The sequence below is a fragment of the Bacillus rossius genome, chromosome 16 (genome assembly GCF_032445375.1).
Source record: "Bacillus rossius redtenbacheri isolate Brsri chromosome 16, Brsri_v3, whole genome shotgun sequence".
Lineage (NCBI taxonomy): Eukaryota > Metazoa > Arthropoda > Insecta > Phasmatodea > Bacillidae > Bacillus > Bacillus rossius.
This window is the reverse complement of record NC_086343.1, coordinates 9243733-9264640: the sequence shown is the minus strand read 5'-3', so window position 1 is coordinate 9264640 and position 20908 is coordinate 9243733. Positions and strand designations below refer to the sequence as shown.

Sequence of the window (20908 nt, the reverse complement as noted above, 5' to 3'; positions counted from 1 at the left end):
AGAAAAAAAAAATTCTGTACTTTACCAAAAGATTTTTCTGGAAATATATATCGAGAAAGCTATAAATAATTGCACTAACAACATTTCCACCCAAGAAAATTAATTAAACTGTTAAAAACTACGAATATCAGGCAATATAATACGTTAAGTTACTTTCTAGTTCATGCTGGAGTCCACTTTGCAATAAAACAAGGATAATTTTTACGGCGCAAAAATGGTAAAACAATGAGAGCATTTAATTTTGCTGTTAAAATTTTTTACCGACAGCCTTAATGCAATCTGATGGTACAGTGTATACTTTTGGTACAATATATACTTTTTAAAAGTTATTAATGATTTATTCTTATTTATATTCAATTAATTAAAACTTACGTTGTCCCAAGACGCATTATTGTTTATGACAAAAGCATTTTCGGTGTCATATTTTAAGGAAATATTTTTATGAAAATATTAATAATCACGCATGATACGCACATTTATAACAACTAAACTCTCTTACGAAACTTATTTATGAAATTACTGTGGTCTCGTTTTCAGAATATTTCAAACAAAAAAAAATTACATGAAGGCACAAAGCACAACTTCATTGGGAATGACAGCCTCACAAAACTTGACTATGACGTAAAACTTTGTCAAAATAGACAAGTACGCAATTAAATTCCAATCTGCAACACAAGATTAAAGCTCTACAGCTTTAGGCGGCACGTTAAAACCTACTGCGATTTTCAAAGAAGCGAACTAATAGGAAAACGGTACGTAATTATATTTCGGCTTTTATCTTTTGAGCTCAACAGACTGAAACACAAAGAGAATTCAACGACATTCTGCTTCTACTATAAAGGACTTTGAACTTATTATTGTTCCTACAACAAGTAATTTCAATTCTCAGCAGTCTCTTACAATTTTCATGTTAATTAATAGTGTATGCTATAGAGGCCTGCACGACACCCAAGTTGCCACCCAACACATATAATTTAACATCCAGGATGTGTTTTTAGTTTAAGATGAATAAGTAGTAAGGTTTTCTGTTCATTTATGTAATTTTTATAATTGGATACAATTTGGCAAAACTTAGATTTTGTGTTATTCAGGCTAAAGTTCTCACAAGCTTTCAACATGCATCTAAATGCCACGTAATAAGTTAATAATCATTAGCGCAGTAAGGTATATAAAGACGAATTATTAAAACAAATAAAAAATAAACAGGTGACTAGCTTTATCTTACATCAAAAAATTTTAGTTAAAATGTTAAAAAGGTTTAAAGAACTGATGAATTTAGCATATAGACACATAAATAATACTTAAAATAAACCCATACTTCTAATGTAATACCTTTTTTATATGGGGACCACCTTTGACGATTGTGTTATTGAATGTAGGTAAAGTTACCTTTTTATAACCAAATTTATATGTCTACTATGTTTATACAAAAATTACAATTAATACTGAGAAAATATTTGTTTGCCTATTACAAACTTCTATCAAATAATACATTTTTTTCTTATGTAAGAAACTTAAACTGTTGTACGATAAATATATATCGACATATATATCGAAAAATAACACAACATAAAGTCATGTTGGGATTAGCCATGCAGGGAGAGGGTCGCATGCATCGTGTTTTTTTGTTCGGCGATTGGCCAGCCTTGACAGCGATGGATGCCATGAAAAATTCCCTATCGTAAAAACTAGCTTTAAAATATGCCAAGTTGGGCCCAAGTAAAACATGCATAGACACAGGGAAAACCCTAGGCGCATTCATGCGAGATGCAAAAGGGATTCATTAATAGCGTAGGAGAATACAGGAGACAGAGAATGGTGTGGATGAAGATTTGGACAGAGCAGAAAAGAGCTATCTTGCGGGAGTTTGGGCACTTGGGGCGCGTGGATCGAATTAATATTTTAATCCATGCTTTGTGAATGCACTGTGAATCGGTGCCACAATATTCCAATAGCGTCCAGTGTATGCAATTTAATTTTTTTATTAATTTATTTCAAATGTAATATTTAACATAACTCTTACCATACAATCAATATCTTTAAAAGGGGGTTTATTATACTAATTTTCACCTCAAATGTTTTCCTTGCAGTGTATCTAAAGTGATTGTAACAGAAAAAGACACGGAAGATAAATAAAAAACAATAAAAGAGAATAAAAATCAGCCTGGGACTTTTTCATGTGGTGTATGTATCATTGTTTTACTAAATATGAAAATATTTTGCTTCGTTTTACCGAATAAGGTCTTCAATAATGAAGAGCGGCGGGAGTCCAGAGCGTTTAAATAAAGTTATACATAAAAAAAATAGAAGGAATTATTTATTATAATGGTATGAAATGGATACTTGTAATCGACAGGTCAAAAAAACGTTCAAGTTATTAGTTAGGAGCCGAATGTTTGCAGGACAGTTGTGTGTAGAGTGGTTATTTTACCAACGGGCTTGTTCGTCACGCCATGCGAGAAAGAGGGGCGAACGAGGGGGGAGAGGGGTAAGGAGGGACAACCAGGCATAGAGTGAAAGATGCTAAACTGTGGATCAGCGCAACAATATTATCAATAGCGTCCAGTGTATGTAATTTAATTTTTTCATCAATCATTTTCAAATTTAATACAATCTATATCTTTAAAAAAGGGCGTTTATAAAACTAATTGTCACCTCAAACGTTTTCCTAGAAGTGCATCTAAAGTGATTGTAACAGAAAAAAAGACACGGACGATAAATCCAAAAAACAATAAAAGGGGCTAAAAAAAAAAATCAGCCTGGAACTATTTTAATGTGGCGTATGTATCGTTTTTACTAAAAATGAAAATCCTGTAAAAAAAAAAATTTCAAGGGGTGGGGGGGGGGGGGGGAAACTAGGGAGGTGACGATTGGCGACTCAGCGCACTGATGCGCCTCGTTCGAGAAGTGAACGGGAAAAAAACGGAACGACCACCTCGCGTCGCACGGTGCGCGTCGTGGAGGTAACGGAACAGGGCCAGCATGGACGGGCAGCCGAACAAGATAAGGCGTGATTGATGTTCGCAGCAGGAGGCGCTCGGGTCGGGGCAGCACCGCGATGCCCCCCGCGAACCCGACCTCATTACGAAGGGGCGCGGACGAGATTTCGCAAAGGGTGGTGAAAGGCGGGGGTTGGTTGGGGGTTGGAAACTCCGCCTTTCACCGCGCCAATCAGCACCTCCTCCTCGGTTTCAGACGTCCGAGCAGTGATGGATGACGGGCCGACGACGAAGACGACGACGTCGCTAGCGGGTCCCTCGGAGGGAAGAAGGACGGAGCTTCAACCCCGCGGCCGAGCGAGCGCTGACCCCTAGTCAGTCGAGAGGAAGCAGCGGATCCCAGTTGGCTGGCTGGCAGCCCGGCGGGAAACGACAAAAGTCGCCCCCGAAACAACCGGTGCCACCCAAACCAATGCGCACAGCAATGTGCAAGCCCCCAACCCCCCCCCCCCCCCCCCCCGGCATGGTAGACTCTTTTCTACTCTGTCCAACTCTTCTTCCAGGACCATCCTTCTGTTTTCCCGTATAAACCAACCTGCTTGCCAATAATGCATGAAATTTTTGCATCCCGCATGTAAGTGACCAGGGTTTTCCCTGTGTCTATGCAGGTTTTACCTGGGCCCAACCTATCTAGTTTATAGTCTGGAATAGTCAGTGAGGGGAGTTAGTCATGGCGCCAATCGCTGCCATGGCTGGCCAATCCCCCTCCTAGCACATGATGCATGCTCCCTCTTCCGCATGGCTTAAACCCTGCATGAATAGAGCGTATAGGCTTCGGCCTGAGACGCACTTAAGAGTCTTTCCCTAACCCAAACCCCTCCCAAATACACTTGGTTTTAATTTAAGTTAGGAAAAAAAATCGGATCCCAGACTCTAGAGAAGGGGAGGGGGTGGAGCCCGTAACTGGAGTGGGTGACGAAATGATGAAAACAATACACAAAATAGTGTGTGCACTCAAATACGCGCGTTAGAAGTTACACATTTTTTTAAAAATTTATTTAAGACACTGAACTATTCTGAAATTTACTGTAACAAAAATTAATAAATCAAGTACTTAGTATTCAATATTAATAATAATTAAAAATATTATAACGATACGATAAACAAATAAAATGTTTTCATATATATATTTGCTTGAAACACAATGTGTACAATCAAGTCATTTTAAAAAAAAATTTCAATGGAGTCATGAGGACTGCCGACAGAAGTGAAAAACTTTTTCGCAATTTTTACGAAAAAAAAAAATATTATCACACAGCAAATTTGTTTTATCACGTTAGTAAAATAACTCCTAAATTACTATAAAACACGCATTGCATAGTAATTGTAGGTATTAAAAAAAATAATGATGTTCTTAATTTTTTAGGTTGTATTGCTACAAAGACTCCGTTTTCTTCGTTATTCAAACTGTATATCTATATGAGAATATTAATATATTTTATACTCAGTTTTTACTGCACAGTAATCGTGTACTTAAGATTTAAAAGCGCAATAAGTTATACTAATAGGAACAGATATAGTGTTATCGTTAGCACGACACGTGACCATGTCAATGACGACTTACATGAATTTACTTCCTATCCAAACCTTCCCATAAAAGTTTTCACTTCAAAAAGTGTGTGCACTTAAGTAGGTACGCGCGTTAGAAGTTACACTTTTTTTTTTGTTATTTAAAACACGGAACTATTTGGAAATTCATTGTAACAAAAATAAGTATTCAAGTACTTACTAAGTATTCAATATTAATATAAACATGTGTATTAATTAATATTATAGCAATACGATAGGTATATATTTGCTTAAAAGAACAATTTGTAAAATCCAGTCATTTAAAAAAATGTAAAATAATTCCAATGCCGAGTTAAGAACCCCAGACTTTTGGCGTATTAACGGCGCACTGTAACCACTGCGCTGCGAAGCCCGACAGAAGATTGTAAGGAAAATAATAATAATTATTATAATTGTTGTAATACAGGTATCCTTGGGTTTTTTGAAAACTTAATTACTCTTTACTATGATCATTTTAGTTTACCCTGTGCAAATTTCGTTGCATGGTGTGCGCGCATCATACAAATTAACTTTCATCATTTTTCCATAAGTCCCAGAACATCCGATAGTTCAAGTTATTTGTAATCCGTTCCCTTAATAGCTTTCCATTATTATCTAAGCACATTATTAAGCAAAATAAAATATAGTTTTATTGTTAAGTATTCAATTATGTTTATTTTCTATCGTTTAAATCGTCAATAAATATTTACATTTATGGGCCAATTTTTACAAACACGACAATAAATATTCAGTATTGTTGCAAAAAAATACCTATTGCATACGAAAGTTTCAAGTCCAACGCGCCCTGCTAACTAGCGATCACATTTTAAATGTTTAAATGCCATCCGATATCATTTTAATAAACTTAAATACCTGAAATTTGGCTCCATGTTCAAGTTTGATAGGTCATATAAGTTACCTTGCTTTAAAAGTCGGTATCACCATGAACAACGTTAATCACAGTAATCATTCACAGACAAGCGACACTTTCGAGTCTTAATTGGTGTGAGGCCCTTTTTTGGATGTTGCTGACGTTTAGAATTTTTTTTTTCATCTATTCCGTTTCTCTTAGTTTAAAGGGAAGAACTCATAATACAAAATAAAAATTAATGACCGCTAAGACCTTAATTTACAATTCTTATAAAGGACAGAAAGGAAAGAAAAAAAATTGTTTTGCCATCTCTACAGAGGTAAACATTTAAATTAATTTCAAGCAAAGTTGAACGTAACGTGAGTCCACGAGTAATCATACAATAAACAACTGGATTATGTATTTCCGAGAAGCTTGGGTTCACTAATGACGAGTCCTGCTAAAAAAGGAATCACTAGAAGCGTAGTTGATTTGGATCTTGTCTAAAGCCAGGTCATTAGCGCGCCAAAATAAAGAAGAGGAAGTAAAAAATAAAAAAAATCAACAAACATAAAAAAAGGCCTTCTTGTGCGAAACAAAAGTTAAAACAGAAATATAAACGATGAGGTAAAAAGACTCAAAACCTAGGCACAGCTTCGAGGAGGAAAGCAGTGAGTAACTTGAACAACTTACAAGTGAAAATAAAGGAAGGATAAAAATTTGGATACGCTTAAAGCACACATGTTCCAGTAGAAAAAAAAAAGTACATATGAAACAAATGGTGCGATATAGCAGGTGGATATGTAACTATACAAAGTATGCGCAAGGGCACAAATTTTTCGGGGAAAGATGTGATCAACTGCGTGTTGAAACTTTGTTTCTTGATTGGTTGAGTTTCTCCCAGACAGGTGTCTACTGTCGGCACACACCAATCACATAAACTCTGAGCGGAAGCAAACGCTTCCTGAGTGGCCCAGCTAAACAAAGCATCTGCGTTATCAGGCATTTTCAGAATTGAGAAATTAACTTGACCAGTTGGTTTCTAAACCATGAAGATGTCTGCTGCAAGCGGAGTGAAATGCCAGTACAATCTACCACTTGGACATGGCTCAAACTTCGCCAAAACAACATAGTTTTTTTAGACGATTACCACTAAAGACTGAAATCTGCAAGTCAGCCTGCTGGATTTAAAAGAAGTATCTTAAAAACTTTTGCTTCGAGTAATTAGGGTTTTATCTCATGATTTTTAATAATTTCATTGTATAATCATATTTAATTGTTTACAAAATGTTTTTTTCTACTATTCAATTTCTTATTGAATGGTTTTTACAAACCTAAAGGCAATTTTTTATGTCAATAATATCATGTACTAAAAGCATGAAATCATGTGATATAGTTTTGGATTAACCATGCGTTGATTTTTTTGTATATCATCCATAAATCAATAACAGTTAAGTTTTTCCAAAATTTCTAAAAACTCGGGTATATGTATTTGCTAAATCCAAATTTTCATTGATTTATGAGCGATAAACTAAAAATAAAGATTTTCAAGACGAAGGCTAAAAACGAGCTATTAATCCGAAACTGTATACCGAATGATTTCATTCTCTCAGTACATGATAAACTGAAAACAAAATTTACCCTTATTTTCATAAAAATCATTAAAGAAATACTCATTCGATGGAAAACACCTTTTATAAGTATCTAAATATTTTTTTAACTTTGAATTTATATAATATCCTGTGCCAAACACGAAATATTAAGAAACAAATATATTTAGGATACTACCATCTTAAGGATTGGTATCATACGCCATTTTAATTTGTTTTGTCGTTACTCTTACCTAAGGGCTATTTATAGAAAATTCACTCGATACCTCCTTTGCATTTGTTGTGTTGTGACAACTACTCACTTTATAATTGGTTTAAATGGCACACCAGTGTTGATAATTACCAACAAATGCGCGACCTTTTTTAGCGAATATCTTTTGAAAATATTTGTTGCAGAACAACATATTTAAGGGAGGTATCCAATCAAAATTTCAGAAATAGCCCATTGGTAGAGAACGGAAAAATTCGCGGATTCATTTCGCGATATGCTGAAATGCAAATAATTGTACTTTTATGCAATTTCTGCTATTGGTTCACTGTTAACCTGGAGGACTGTGGGCCAACTATAGACCCTCAGTCGAAGCAGTATCGAATCACGAGTCTCCCAGTTGAGACGCCTCACAAGTCGGCAGCCAATGAACAGGTGACGTTTGCCCGAGTATGCACAGGTTTGTGGAGTCTATCCTGGAGGTCGTTGAACACGCGAATTATTTCCAGTTCCTACCCATTGGCAAATAGTAAATTTCCCTCTTATTTTTTTTATATAATGCGCCTAAAGAAGTGTAACTCGAACACGGCGTGTGAGACACAGACTTGAACCTACAGGCAGTGTGCCCTTGAGGTCAGGAGGCTGGGCCAGACGTGACCTCAGGTGTTCCGCGAGCCTCCTGTGTCCGGCTATTAGCACGGGCGTCTCCGTGAGGCTACGAGGCTACGAGGCTGCGAGGATACGAGGTTGCGAGGCTACGAGGCTGCGAGGCTGCGAGGCTGCCAGGCCGCGAGGCTGCGAAGCTGCGAGGCTGCCAGGCCGCGAGGCTGCGAAGCTGCGAGGCTGCGAGGCTACGAGGCTGTGAGGCTGCGAGGCTGCGAGGCTGCGAGGCTGCGAGGCTGCGAGGCCGCGAGGTTGTGAGGCCGCGAGGTTGTGAGGCTGCGAGGCTGCGAGGCTGCGAGGCTGCCAGGCCGCGAGGCTGCGAAGCTACGAGGCTGTGAGGCTGCGAGGCTGCGAGGCTGCGAGGCTGCCAGGCCGCGAGGCTGCGAAGCTGCGAGGCTGCGAGGCTGCGAGGCTGCGAGGCTGCGAGGCCGCGAGGCTGCGAGGCTGCGAGGCTGCGAGGCTGCGAGGCTGACCGCAGGAGCGCGCGGCGCCGGCTGCGAGCGGGACGTCTTTCGCGTGTTCGGGAAAACCAAAAAAAAAGGGGGAATTGTGAGGGGGGCTGTTTACCGGCCGGCGGTCGCCAGCTCAAACAAGAGAGCGCGCGCGCGATTATTTGATTAAGTTATCGCCCCGCGCCGTAACCGCGCGCGCGCACGATCGCAGCGCCCAACCCCCTTCCGTTTTTCAAAACACAATTCCTTGGACACGCGCCTCCGCAATCTTGCACCGTCCGTCACGGAAAAAATCCAAAAACAAAAATTAAAGAAATAAAAATTTAAACATAAACCCACAGAGAAAAAAGCCTAAATCAGCTCTGTCAAACAGATAAACATATAAAAAAAAATATAACAGCACAGACGAACGTAGTACACTGTGTTCGTCTGTGCCTGTTATTGTAATTTTTTTCACGACCAAATTCCTTCCATGGAATTCCCCTGCTGTCTGATATTTATGTTTGATTGTGTTCGCCGTCTGTGCTGTCATTGTGTTATCCATAATACCTGTTTAGGTTCATCGTTGAGTTTATCTGTTTGACATTAGCTGATTTAGGCTTGTTCTCTTTGGGTCTATGTTTTCATTTTTATTTTTTAATTTACGTTCTTGAAAAAAAAAATCCGTTACAAACAGTGCAAGACTGCAACGGCGTACGTCCAAGACATTTTACTAACTCAAAATTTCCCCTCGCATGAATCATTCAAAGAGCAAGTCTGTGAGGGGGACGCACCACAAAGCCGAAATACCACAACGCCGAACGTACAATAACGCCGAAAACCATAACGCCGAATGCCAAATTGACCACAACGCCGACAGCTAGAAAACTGCTGTGTACCACAACGCCGAATTACCACAACGCCGAAATACATCATCCCCGAAAAATGTCATTGCAGGAATGTCACAAAGGTTAGGTTAGGTTAGGTGAGGTTAGCACACAAATTCATTCAGTTGTTTTTAATTTTGCTCCTGTGGCCCCCCTTCCCCGCAGCAACATTTTTCGGTGTTACTGTATTTCGGCGTTGTGGTACACAGCAGTTTTCTAGCTGTCGGCGTTGCGGTCAATTTGGCATACGGCGTTATGGTATTCGGCGTTATTGTACGTTCGGCGTTGTGGTATTTCGGCGTTGTGGTGACGACGCGTCTATGAGTAGGACGGTGGGAGCGAGGCGCAAGAGGACGGGGGGGGGGGGGATGGGTGGAGAAAGACGAAGAGGCGACACAGGGTCTGCCGTAGCGCCAGAAGATCGCCTCTCGTAGTCGCGCCACGTAGCGGCGGCGATTTGCATGTGACACGGGGATCACATTATCGCCACACGCGCGCTACGGATGCAGCCGGTCCGAGGAAAGTGCCGCGAGGGGAGGACGGGGAGGCTATGAATAATTTTCCCGTGTGGACGGCGCCGGCTTTAACCCCGGGACAAGGGGAAAAGTACAGGCCGGTCCGCCGTAAAACTGGCGCACCTTCTTGATTCTCCTCCTAGCTCCACGATTCCAAACACAGAAACACCTTATTGCTAGGGACCGGAAAAATTCGCGGATTCATTTAGTGATAGGCTTAAATTCAAACATGTGTACAATTCTGCTGGTTCTGCTATTGGCTCGCAGTTTAACTGGAACTCTCTGGCCCAATGAGAGACTATCGACCAAAGAAGCGTCGAATCACAAGCTACCCAGTGGAGACGCCTCACAATTTAGTACCCAATGAACACGCGTGTTTACTTGAGAAATGCAGAGGATAATGGAGGCTATCCTAGAGGTCATTGAATCCGCGAATTTTTCCGGTCCCTAGTTATAGCAAAAAGGATATCGCGACAATATTCTCCGTGTTCAAAAATCTATGTATAGTCCCTACCAGTTTTTACGTAGATCGGTTGAACGGTATAGAAGTAAATGCACTGCAGAAACATCTAGTGGCGAGTTATAGCATAAATGATATCGCGAAAATATTCTCCGTGTTCAAATATCTTTGTATACCAATTTTCATGGCGATAGGTTGAACGATTTACAAGTTGATGCACTGCAGCGCCATCTAGCGGCGAGTTACAAAAAAAATGGATAGCACAAAAACCTTTTCCGTGGAAAAAAAAAAAAAAAACACTTCGATGTGCCAACATTCATGTCCATCGGTCAAACGGTGTCGGAGTTTATCATTTTCACACATTCGCGGTATGTTCCAAAAGTAAGTTACGTAATTTTTTTTTTCACTCGTCAACTTTCTTGCCAAAAATATTTACCATGGGATCATGAACTATTATATATACCTTGAACTTTTTTTCAACATAGTCTCCACCACTTGATGTAAGCTTTTGTACATACGCCATTGCTAAGCACATATATGTCTGTAGAAGAAAACTACAAAAAAACACAAATTAAGCAAAAAATTGCTGTTGTCAGGATTTAACACCACACAATACTCCACAACAGGAATATGGTCAACAAACAAAGAAAAACAAAGAAAAATGGACTAACAGAACGAACGAAAAAAACCCACAAATGATGACAGCACAAAAATATTGAACCCAAAAAAATTCAGCACAACAGCCAAAACGAGACAAAAACACGACAAAACGAAAAGACGAAACAAACACAACAGTTTTCTAAAACAGAAACAAGCGACGTTTCTACAGACATACATGTGCTTAGCAATTGCGTATGTCCAAAAGCTTACATAAAGTCATGCACTCCCATTGCACAAATCTTTCAAAGATAATAGTCTCCACCAACATTGAGACATTTGTCGTAGCGTGCAATCGGTTTGAAGAAACCATCACTCTGGTGAAACTCGGTGCCTTGCGATGCACAGTCACTGCTTCACCTCAGCATTGTTTGGAAGTTTCGCCCCGTGCAGAGGTAACAGCACGCACTTTCATTGGCAACCACGTTGTCAGCACACGTCTGTGCGCCTTCGTGATTGGTGCTCCAATAACCTCGGGCACGCCGGTCCTGCTGCTACTCTCTCTTCCACGGCGCTCTGCGCATGCGTCATTCCTAGGGGCATGCATATTTCTAGGGACCTGAAAAATTCGCGGTTTCGATGACCTTCAGGATAGTCTACACAGTCCTCTTGTACACTCGGGCAAATAACGCCAGTTCGTTTTGGCTGCTGACTTGTGAGTCGTCTCAACTGGTGTTTGCCCGAGATTCGTTACTTCTTTGGTTGAGGGTTTCTCGTTGGCCCAGAGTCGCCCAGACGAACAGTGAGCCAATAGCAAGAGCAGCTTAAAGGTATACGTGTATGAATTTCAGACTATCGCGAAATGAATCTGCGAATTTTTCCGGTCTCTACATATTTCGTTAAAAGATTCCGAAGACTAGCTGAAAGATAAAACATTGTACTATCGTCTGTGTTTCGTGATTGGGTGAGTTTCTTTCAGGGTTTCAGGTATATGTCGATTGTTACAAGACCAATCACAGTAATTCGGTTCGGAATCAAACACGACCTTGCGTGTTTCACCTGTTATACAATTTGAGCTCTTTCAAAAAAATGACGAAACATACTTTTGGAACTTCCCTTGTACATACCAAAATTCTATTATATATATATATATATATATATATATATATATATAGATTTTGCATTCTTGATTTTTTTTCCAGTGCAAAACTGCAATGGCGTATGTCCAAAAAAAATTGTATTAAACCAAAATACTTTATATTTTCAGTGGTTCAGTTAAATGATTGTAACTAGGAAAATGAACATTTACCTGAGGTTGATCTTCAACATTTTCCAACTAAAAGTATATAGAACGTACGTTCCTATTTTTTTCCCCACGTGGATTCTCTATTCGCTGGAAAAGTTAATTAACTTATTGTGGTTGGACAGGGTCTTTCTGCGACACAGCTAAATTGCAAAACTACTATTTCGACCGTGTTCAATTTGCATTAACCCTCTCCGCCCCTCCTTCTAGATTACCATTCAGTGCAATACTTGACAAGCAATTATCATTTTCTTGCTGTGTAATTTTTTGTAACAAACTTAAATTTGCTCACAGTGTTTTTTCAATGTCGAGAGTTCAAGTTCACTGCAAATGTTATTTGAGGGATAGTTACTCATTATTATTACTTTCTGTTGTACAACTTGAAACCACGTAATTGTAACAAAAGCGTTAAGTTAAATTAATGTGATTACACTTTAAAAATAAGTTAATTTTGTGTACGTATGTTATACTGTTTTTTTTTAAATTTGCTGTATCATAAATCCTAAAATTTTAAAATAGTATTAATTACCTGGAATTTATAGAAGAAAACAATTCCTTCCATGATCAATTTATAACATCTAAAATATTATTACAACCATCATATATGGTTTAGTAATAATATTAGATAACATGGTTGATAATTTGACGAACAAGTGTCTTAGTTAAACTACATTATTACCCTTTACAATGGATATATGGTAATTATGTCTGTTGTATATTAGATGCAAAAAGTATGCTTTAAGGTTAAGGTGATAACAATTTCGTTGAAATACCTTAGGTGGATATTGAGATTTCGCGTAACATGTATAGTAGGCAGACAGTAAGTGTTTTTTTATTCCAAAATATTACTTAACTACTTGGTGACCATAAAAACAATACCTTAGGTAGATATCGAGATTTCGCGTAGCATGTTTTATAGGCAGACAATAAGTATTTTTTTTAAATTACAAAATACTACTTAACTACTTGGTGACCATAAAAACAGTTATTTTTATTAATAATGTTCGCAGGCTTTCACGGCCATTGTCTGAAGTAGCAACTCGATTCGGGCTCCCTACTGCTATAGCTGGGAGATAACTGGCCCAAGTCGCAGCATTTTAGTCCAATCAATAAAGCAATGCAAAGGTATGCATGTTTGCAGTCTACTTTGGGACGCAACGAATCCGCGAAATTACCGCATCTCCAACTATAGTCAGTTTCACGCTTAGATTGCAGTACAAATTAATTTTTTTATGATTAAAAGACTTATTTTGTAGACCATCGTTAATCGTAATAAGTTTAATTTTTTTTCTTTTTACAATTTATTTTTTCTGATACCATAAAATAGTGCTTACTTACAGTTAAATTACAGTTGTAGTCATTATGACTGAAAAAGAGTATTAAATACTAAACGAATATATTTTTCATGGGAGAAACTATAACAGTCAGTCACAATTAATAAACGGCATTTCATGACAGTAAGTGGAATTCTGTAAAGTGCCAGACTTCTTAAAATTAAAGTATATAAACGAATTATAATTTCAAAAAAAATTGTTAATTACCAGGTAATGCTCTTGATGAAATAATCCAGGAAAATATTTTTTTTTTTTCAAAAATTCTCATTCCAACATTTTACATCAAAAACCACAATTTTTTTTCCCGATACATTAAAAAAATTTTCATTACACCACAAAAGTTGTGTCTGAAAATTTTGAGATCTACGGCGTGTATCAGGCAAACAGAGCACAACCGAAACAAGGACAGCGCTAAAAGCATGAATCGTGCATTGAGAAAGAGAAAGTAACTGCACATTCGAATGCACACTGCAATCTAAGGATGAGGTGCGCTACGTCATGTACATCAACGTCAGAGGCATCCGCCAACGCGCGCCAGACCGTGAGGAAGAAAAGGTGTGGCAAGAGAGAGAGAGAGAGAGAGAATGAGAGTAGGACGATGTTTGCCAGGGAGAGAGAGAGAGATATATATATATATATACGCTGTGGAGGTCAGCGAGCAACAGGTGTCTGCGCTGCGCGGGGAAACAGAAGAGAAGAGCGCATCGCGGAGAGACCAGGGTCTAAAAATACCAGCCAGCCAGTGAATTATTCACGTCGGGCACCAAACCTCAAACAACCCCTTCCCCTACCCCCCTACTCACCCCAGGTCGAACATCCCCTCCACGAGCCGACATTATCATCTCCCTTCGCCGGGCGGGTGTGCTCCGAGTCGACGTTACATTGTTTAGCGACCGGAAAATTCCGCGGTTTCAATACCTCTATAGCAAATGCCACTTGTTTATTGGCTGCTGATTCGTGACACGTTGCAACTGGGTTGCCCTTGATTTGACACTTCTTTGGTTGAAGATCCCTCGTTGGCGTAGAGCCCTCCACATGAATCATAGCTAGAGACCCGTTAAAATTCGCGGGTTCATTACGTGTTATGCTAAAATTCAAATAATTATACCTTAGTGCTGCTTCTGTCATTGGTAGAGACCTGCAAAATTCGCGGATTCATTGACCTCTAGGATAGACTCCACAGTCCTTTAAATACTCGCGGAAATGACACCTGTTCATTGGCTACTGACGCGTGAGACTTATCAACTAGGCTGTCCGTAATTCGGCACTTTCTTGGTTCAGTGTTTCCCATTGGCTCACAGTTCCCCGGATAAAATGTGGGCCAATCGCAGAAGCGGTAGGAAGGTATAGTTGTTTTGATGCTAGCCTATCGCGATATGATTCCGCGAATTTTGCATGTCTCTAGTCATTGGTTCACTGTTAATCTGGAGGACTGAGGGCCAATTAGAGACCCTCACTCACAGAAGTGTCGAATCATAGGCCACCAAGTCGAGACGACTCACAATTCAGCAGCCAATGAACAGTTGGCATTTGCCCGAGTGTGTAGAGGATATTGGAGTCTATCCTGGAGGTCATTGAATCCGCGAATTTTACGGGTCTCTAACCATAGCCAATAGTGGAAGGATCGCAGAGGTATAATTATTTGATGAATTTCAGCCTATCGCGAAATGAATTCGCGAAATTAATCAGTCAATTCTTTTTCGTTATCCATGCATAGGAGCAGAGACCAGAAAATTTCGCGGATTCGTCAGGCCTCATGGTAGAATTCAAAATCATCACGTGTTCAACCCATGTTTGCTTTCCCAGCGGTTGATTTCTTAGCGAAAAAAATTTTTTTGTCTTGTTAATTTTTTTCTAATTTAGTTAACTGTTTTGCATTCTAACCTGCAACTAAATGAATGCGCAAAATTTCCGTATCTTTAAATAGAGGCATGTATTTTTCGCGAAAAGATCTGATAACTCGTTAGACTTAAAAAAAAAAAAAATATATGCCCGCGCCAGTGGTTTTATTCCTTGTGATTGGTGGCCGTCCACAAGAAAAGTCAATGCCGAGCAATTCAGAACGCGTTTGCATTCGCACCGAACGGCTGTGATTGGTTTGCGTGTTGTTGGCATGTGCTTGAGAGAAACTCGGCCAACCACGAAACGAGTGATACCACACAGCTTGTCTCGAAATCTCATCGCCAAAAAATGCAGTGCCTCTACCATTTGTAGGGACTGGAAAAATTCACGTATTCACTGACCTCCAGGACAGATCACACGATCCTGTGCACACCCGGGCAAACGTCGCCTGTTCATTGGCTGCTGACTCGTGAGGCGTCTCAATTGGGAGACTCGTGATTCGATACTGCTTCGACTGAGGGTCTATAGTTGGCTCACAGTCCTCCAGGTTAACAGTGAACCAATAGCAGAAATTGCATAAAGGTACAACTATTTGCATTTAAGCAATCCGCTAAATGAATTCGCGAATTTTTCCGGTCTCTAACCATTTTCATTGTGTAACCGAGGAGGAAATCACTCAAGGCCACGATTGTTTCAAGGTTTCGTTTAGCTAGCGATGTCAGACTTGAAGCACATATGCGTCCACCGCACGTTGATGATTGGACCGCAGAGCTCTCGACAAGCCCTTGACGACCCTCAACAACACAGAGAAAAAGGTTTGTTTGAATCAAACAAATATTTGTTTATATATGGCGAAACAAATATTTACTTGGTGGAACAAAATATTTTGTTAGTTTAACCAAACTCGGTAAGTAGAGACCTGTAAAATTCGCGATTTCAAATTCCTAAAGGATAGACTCCATGATCCTCTATGCACTCGTGCAAATTACATCTGCTGATTGGTTACCGACTCGTAACACCTGTTGAAAGGAATTATCGTGATTCGCTAATTCTTCTGTTAAAGATTTTTCATTGGCCCAGAGTCCTTCAGATAAACTGTGGCCCAATCACTGAAACAAAATAATGTTAAAAGTATTTGGACTCTATCCTATCGCGAAATGAATCCGCGAATTTTACAAGTCTCTATCGGTAAGTAACAAAAATAATTTGTTACACCTAACCAAATATACATTTGAGTTGACAAAATCATTTTGTTGGGTCAACAGAATCTTTACTACTACAAAATATTTATTTTAATTAACAAAATATATTTATTTCGCCATATATAAACAAATATTTTGTTGAGGCAAACAAACCTTTCTCTCAGTGCAGTTGCAAACACGGAGAGGACGTGTTTACCCAATCACGTGGGACCCGCCACAGGCTGCGACCTTGTTATCGACCAATGAGCAGTCTGGAAAAAGCTCGATTGTGTCCACGCAAGTTGAGTCTAGCCAGAATCGTAACTCTAGGAATCACCGGTTGGTCTTCGGTTTGGAGTCAGCGCAACATGGGGGAAAATAACAATTCTGTACTTTTATAAAATATTTCTTTGAAAAAAAAAACAATAAATAGTTTGTATTACTACAAGAAATATTTTGTAACTTAGAACAATACATGGCTATGGTTAGAGACCACCGTAAAAATTCGCGGATTCATTCAGCGATAGGCTATAATCCAATCTATCATAATAGTTGCGCTGCTCCTGCAATTGGCTTCACAGTTTGTCTGGAAGTCTCTGGGCCAATCAGAAAACCCTGAAGCAATAGATTGACGAATCACAAGCTACCCTGTTGATAAATTCTCTCACGTGAACAGCCGATTGGAATGTGACGTTCGCGTAATTGTATGCGCTTGAAGCGGACGAAATTGTGCCACATTGAGTGAATTCGCTTTCGAAAAGATTTGTTTACGCAACGTTAAGGATCAGGTCTACATGGATATCGAAGCTCGGAATACCCTTGTACGCATGTTCACAACCTTTTTTTTTTTGCGTTCATACACAGAGAATACGAAATTTCGCACAGATCTGTTCCTTCGACGAAATCGTTCAAAAGTGACAACAGCGGAAAAAAAATGTTTTGCTGAAATACAAACAAACGCTTTTTTTTTTTACTTATTTTTGTAAACAATAACCCAATCAAAAAATGTGAGCGAGTCTCTCAGTACTCAAGAATACTGTGTATCATCTAACCTCGGTAAAGAAAAAAATATAATGTGTTCTCAAGTTGTTCTTTATTAAAATAATCTTATAATACGAAACACGTACACGAAATTTAACCTAGAATTATTTTTAATAATGCCTAACGTGTCAAACACTCGCAAATTGTGTTTTAATTTGTAACTACATTTCTGGACGCCAATCACAGGTAGTTTCCGCACCATCCGCTAGAATTCGCAGCTGGAGCAGCTACGTCGACTATCAAATCATTCCATTTGTAGATCAAAATTTTACACGTTATAGTAAAACGGCTCCGATAAAGCTAAAAATACTTGAAAAATGCTAGATCCCGGCTTTAGACTTGATTTTCGACAAGGAATATTTTTAAAATACTGTCCGCCTGATTAAAATTTACCAAACAGTTAGTACTAAAAAAAATTCCTTTGGCTTTGTAAACATTGGTTCGCGCCATCCACCACAGATGGCAGCACCGTTCCATGAGTCTTCCGTCCAATTCAAGAAATTTCTCCTACCAAATGTCGTATACCGACAGCTAAGATGTTATCAAATAACAAAAAAATAATAAATTATTTCACATGTTTATCATCCACTCACTCTGCGCTAGCTGAAAGAGATATGAGCCCGTTGAACAACTGACGTCATCCTTGTTTGTTAAAGCTTATCGTACTAAGGGGGTGAAATGGTGTGCATTCTCTCAACCGAGAAGAAACTGCTCGCTTATTAAAAAAAAGCGTTGACCAACGCGATAAAACGTGACGATAGTAACGCTTCAATTAGCTGCTTTAATTTACTATGTCGCAGCTTTGGCACGGGCGGGATTTAATTAGCTAACACGGGGGTATGAACGTTGTTAAAATTTTTATGTAAAAATATAAAAATTAATGAATTCACAACAAAAAAATATATATATAGCCACGTCAAGTTTTAACGGAGCCAAGCTAGAGTTATAAAGTTATAGTAAAGTCAAAAGTCTGCTTGGATCACGTAGTTTCCTAGATAATTGAATGTTTCGATACACAGTGTTTAGAGGACTGTGACACTGAAATAGAGTGGATTTTTGTATTTAAGGGAAAGTACAATCATTTCATGAAGTATGCAGCATAAATTACATTTACTTTTAAATTTGGATGGTTAAAAATTCATAATATAATTAATTTTAAAAAGGTTGAAAATTAATTAAAAATTACCTTAGCAATAATTTTAAATGAAAATAACATATATAAAAATAGAACAATTGTATCTAAGGAATAAAATTATGTACTCACGATCATGCAATGCGAAGATGGCAAGTGGCGTGTTGCACAATAAGCTCAAACCCCGTTGTGTTGCCCTCTGCCCAAGTCAGAATGGCGTCAGGCGCAGGCGGGTTCCTACCGCCGCGACCCGCCTATCCCTGCAGCACGGCAGGGCTCAACCTGAGCCGCACGCCGCCACGTGGAGCCCGCGGCCACGAAGAGTTCTCTGCACCGTCCGCAACTTTATAGCGTCAGAATTCGTTACACGAAAATTTTTTCACGAAAAAGTTTCATCAAAATTGGACCTTTAAATTTTTACTCCCATCACGTCCAAAGAAGTTTCACTTGAAAAAAAAAATAAAAGCTCCGAACACCTCAAAGCAAGCGAGACACTGCCGTATCGATTGGTCCTACCCACCAGACGATACACGTCGCGCACACATGCTCTGTCTGCTACGTCATAACGGCCGGTCACGTGGGTGTTGTTGATGGTTGGGCGGTGGGATTATAGGAGGGGGAGGGGGGGGAGGCACAAGGACGGCTTGATTGGACGATCTATCACCGCAACGACGTCAGTGCAAACGTCCTCGCAGCCCCGCTCCTTCGCCGCCAGGCGGGGACAATAAAGCCGCGCTGCTAAAAACCGAGTCGGACCCAACCGCGGGTCGTTTGATGATGGCTGATTGAATCACGTGACCTCGCGTCGTCACTTCACTTGTTTGGCTAGAGCAGCGATGGGCGACCTATCTCTTTTCGAGCGCCATTTGTCACTCTTCAAACTTATCTGATGGGCCAGACACGCATGAATAAACATCACCTACATTTTTTGCAAAGATTTTTTAATATTGTTTTATTATTTAGAGTAACCAACAAGTAGAGACTGGAAAAATTCGCGCTTTCGATGATCTCTAGGATGGACTCCAAAATCTCCTACACTCGGGAAAAAGCCACTTACTAATCGGCTATTGACTCGTGACACCTGTCAACTGGGAAGCTTGCGATTCGATACTTTTTGGTTAAAGGTTTTTCATTGGTTCAAAGTCCTTCAGATAAACTGTGAGCCAATCAGAGAAGCAATATAAAAGTACAGTTGTTTGGATTCTATCATATCGTGAAATGAATCCGCGAATTTTTCCGGTCTCTACCAATAAGTACAAACGTAGCATGACACAAATAAACGAAACATTATTTTTTTAAACATAATATTTTCAAAAATAATAGATAAAACCTATTTCGTCTTAGAATAATTACAGCGAAAAAAAATATATAGATGAGATAAATATTTATAAATAGTATTTTTTTTTTTTAATATTCCTGTGAGAATACCATTGCTTTATAATGGTAGCTGCTGACCGTTCATCCTACATATAGGCAAATAGAGACGGCTAGTACATATTGATATTTGATTGAAGGATTCTTTAAATGGGCCCTGTGAAAACCAGTTGATCATCGCTGGACTAAGGAATGATAAAAAAATAGTTGCATGTAACGAGCCCCTGCGTGTCCCTGAGTCGGGCAACCAGCTTCACGCGTAAGCACTGCGCGGTTGCATAACATCACACATTTACCAATTTCCGCAAAAAGGGTCCCCCATGCACGCACGTTCAGTTCATATTTCTGTCAGTTTACCTGAATACTGATCGAAAGACTAACTGAACGATTAAATGAACTGCGCGTTTGTAAAGACCGATCATTTTTGATTTTTTATTTTCATCCAGTATCTCCAGTCTTTTCCTTCAACCGCGTCAGTTCTACGAAAATATGACAAGGTTGTTCATTTTCTTTTTGTTGCCGCTTCACGATTAGAACATATTACGCTAAAGTTTATTCAAAATTACTAACAGGGGCAGATATTTTCGCCCAAGTATACGAGGGTCTGTAGTTTAAACGCGCAAATTGTTCCAGTGTCCCTTTTGAAATGTTTTACTCTAAAAAGCACGAAAACAAGTAGTAAATATGAAGTTGAAAAAGGCCGCACTTTGACCACAAGTCGTGCAGGTGTAATGTTTACAACTTAACGTTTTCGTGATGAACCTTTTAGTCAATTTTATTTTTCGAATTCAAACTCGGCTTATGTAACCGAATTATTTTTCTTTTTTTCTTTTTATACATATGTTTAACATTTCAGCGTCGTTCAAATTCCACATGTTAAGCACAGATTGACGATGGGTAATGGCTACAGTTTCTACTGGCTGGCTGCTACTC

General features: G+C 39.3%; 1 protein-coding gene across 1 annotated transcript in view; it reads right to left on the bottom strand.

Annotated features, from left to right (window-relative positions):
* The window catches only part of LOC134540304 (potassium voltage-gated channel subfamily H member 8), a 252636-nt gene that overhangs the window by 190889 nt on the left and 40839 nt on the right, over positions 1 to 20908 (bottom strand). The gene's annotated exons all lie outside the window — the stretch shown is intronic.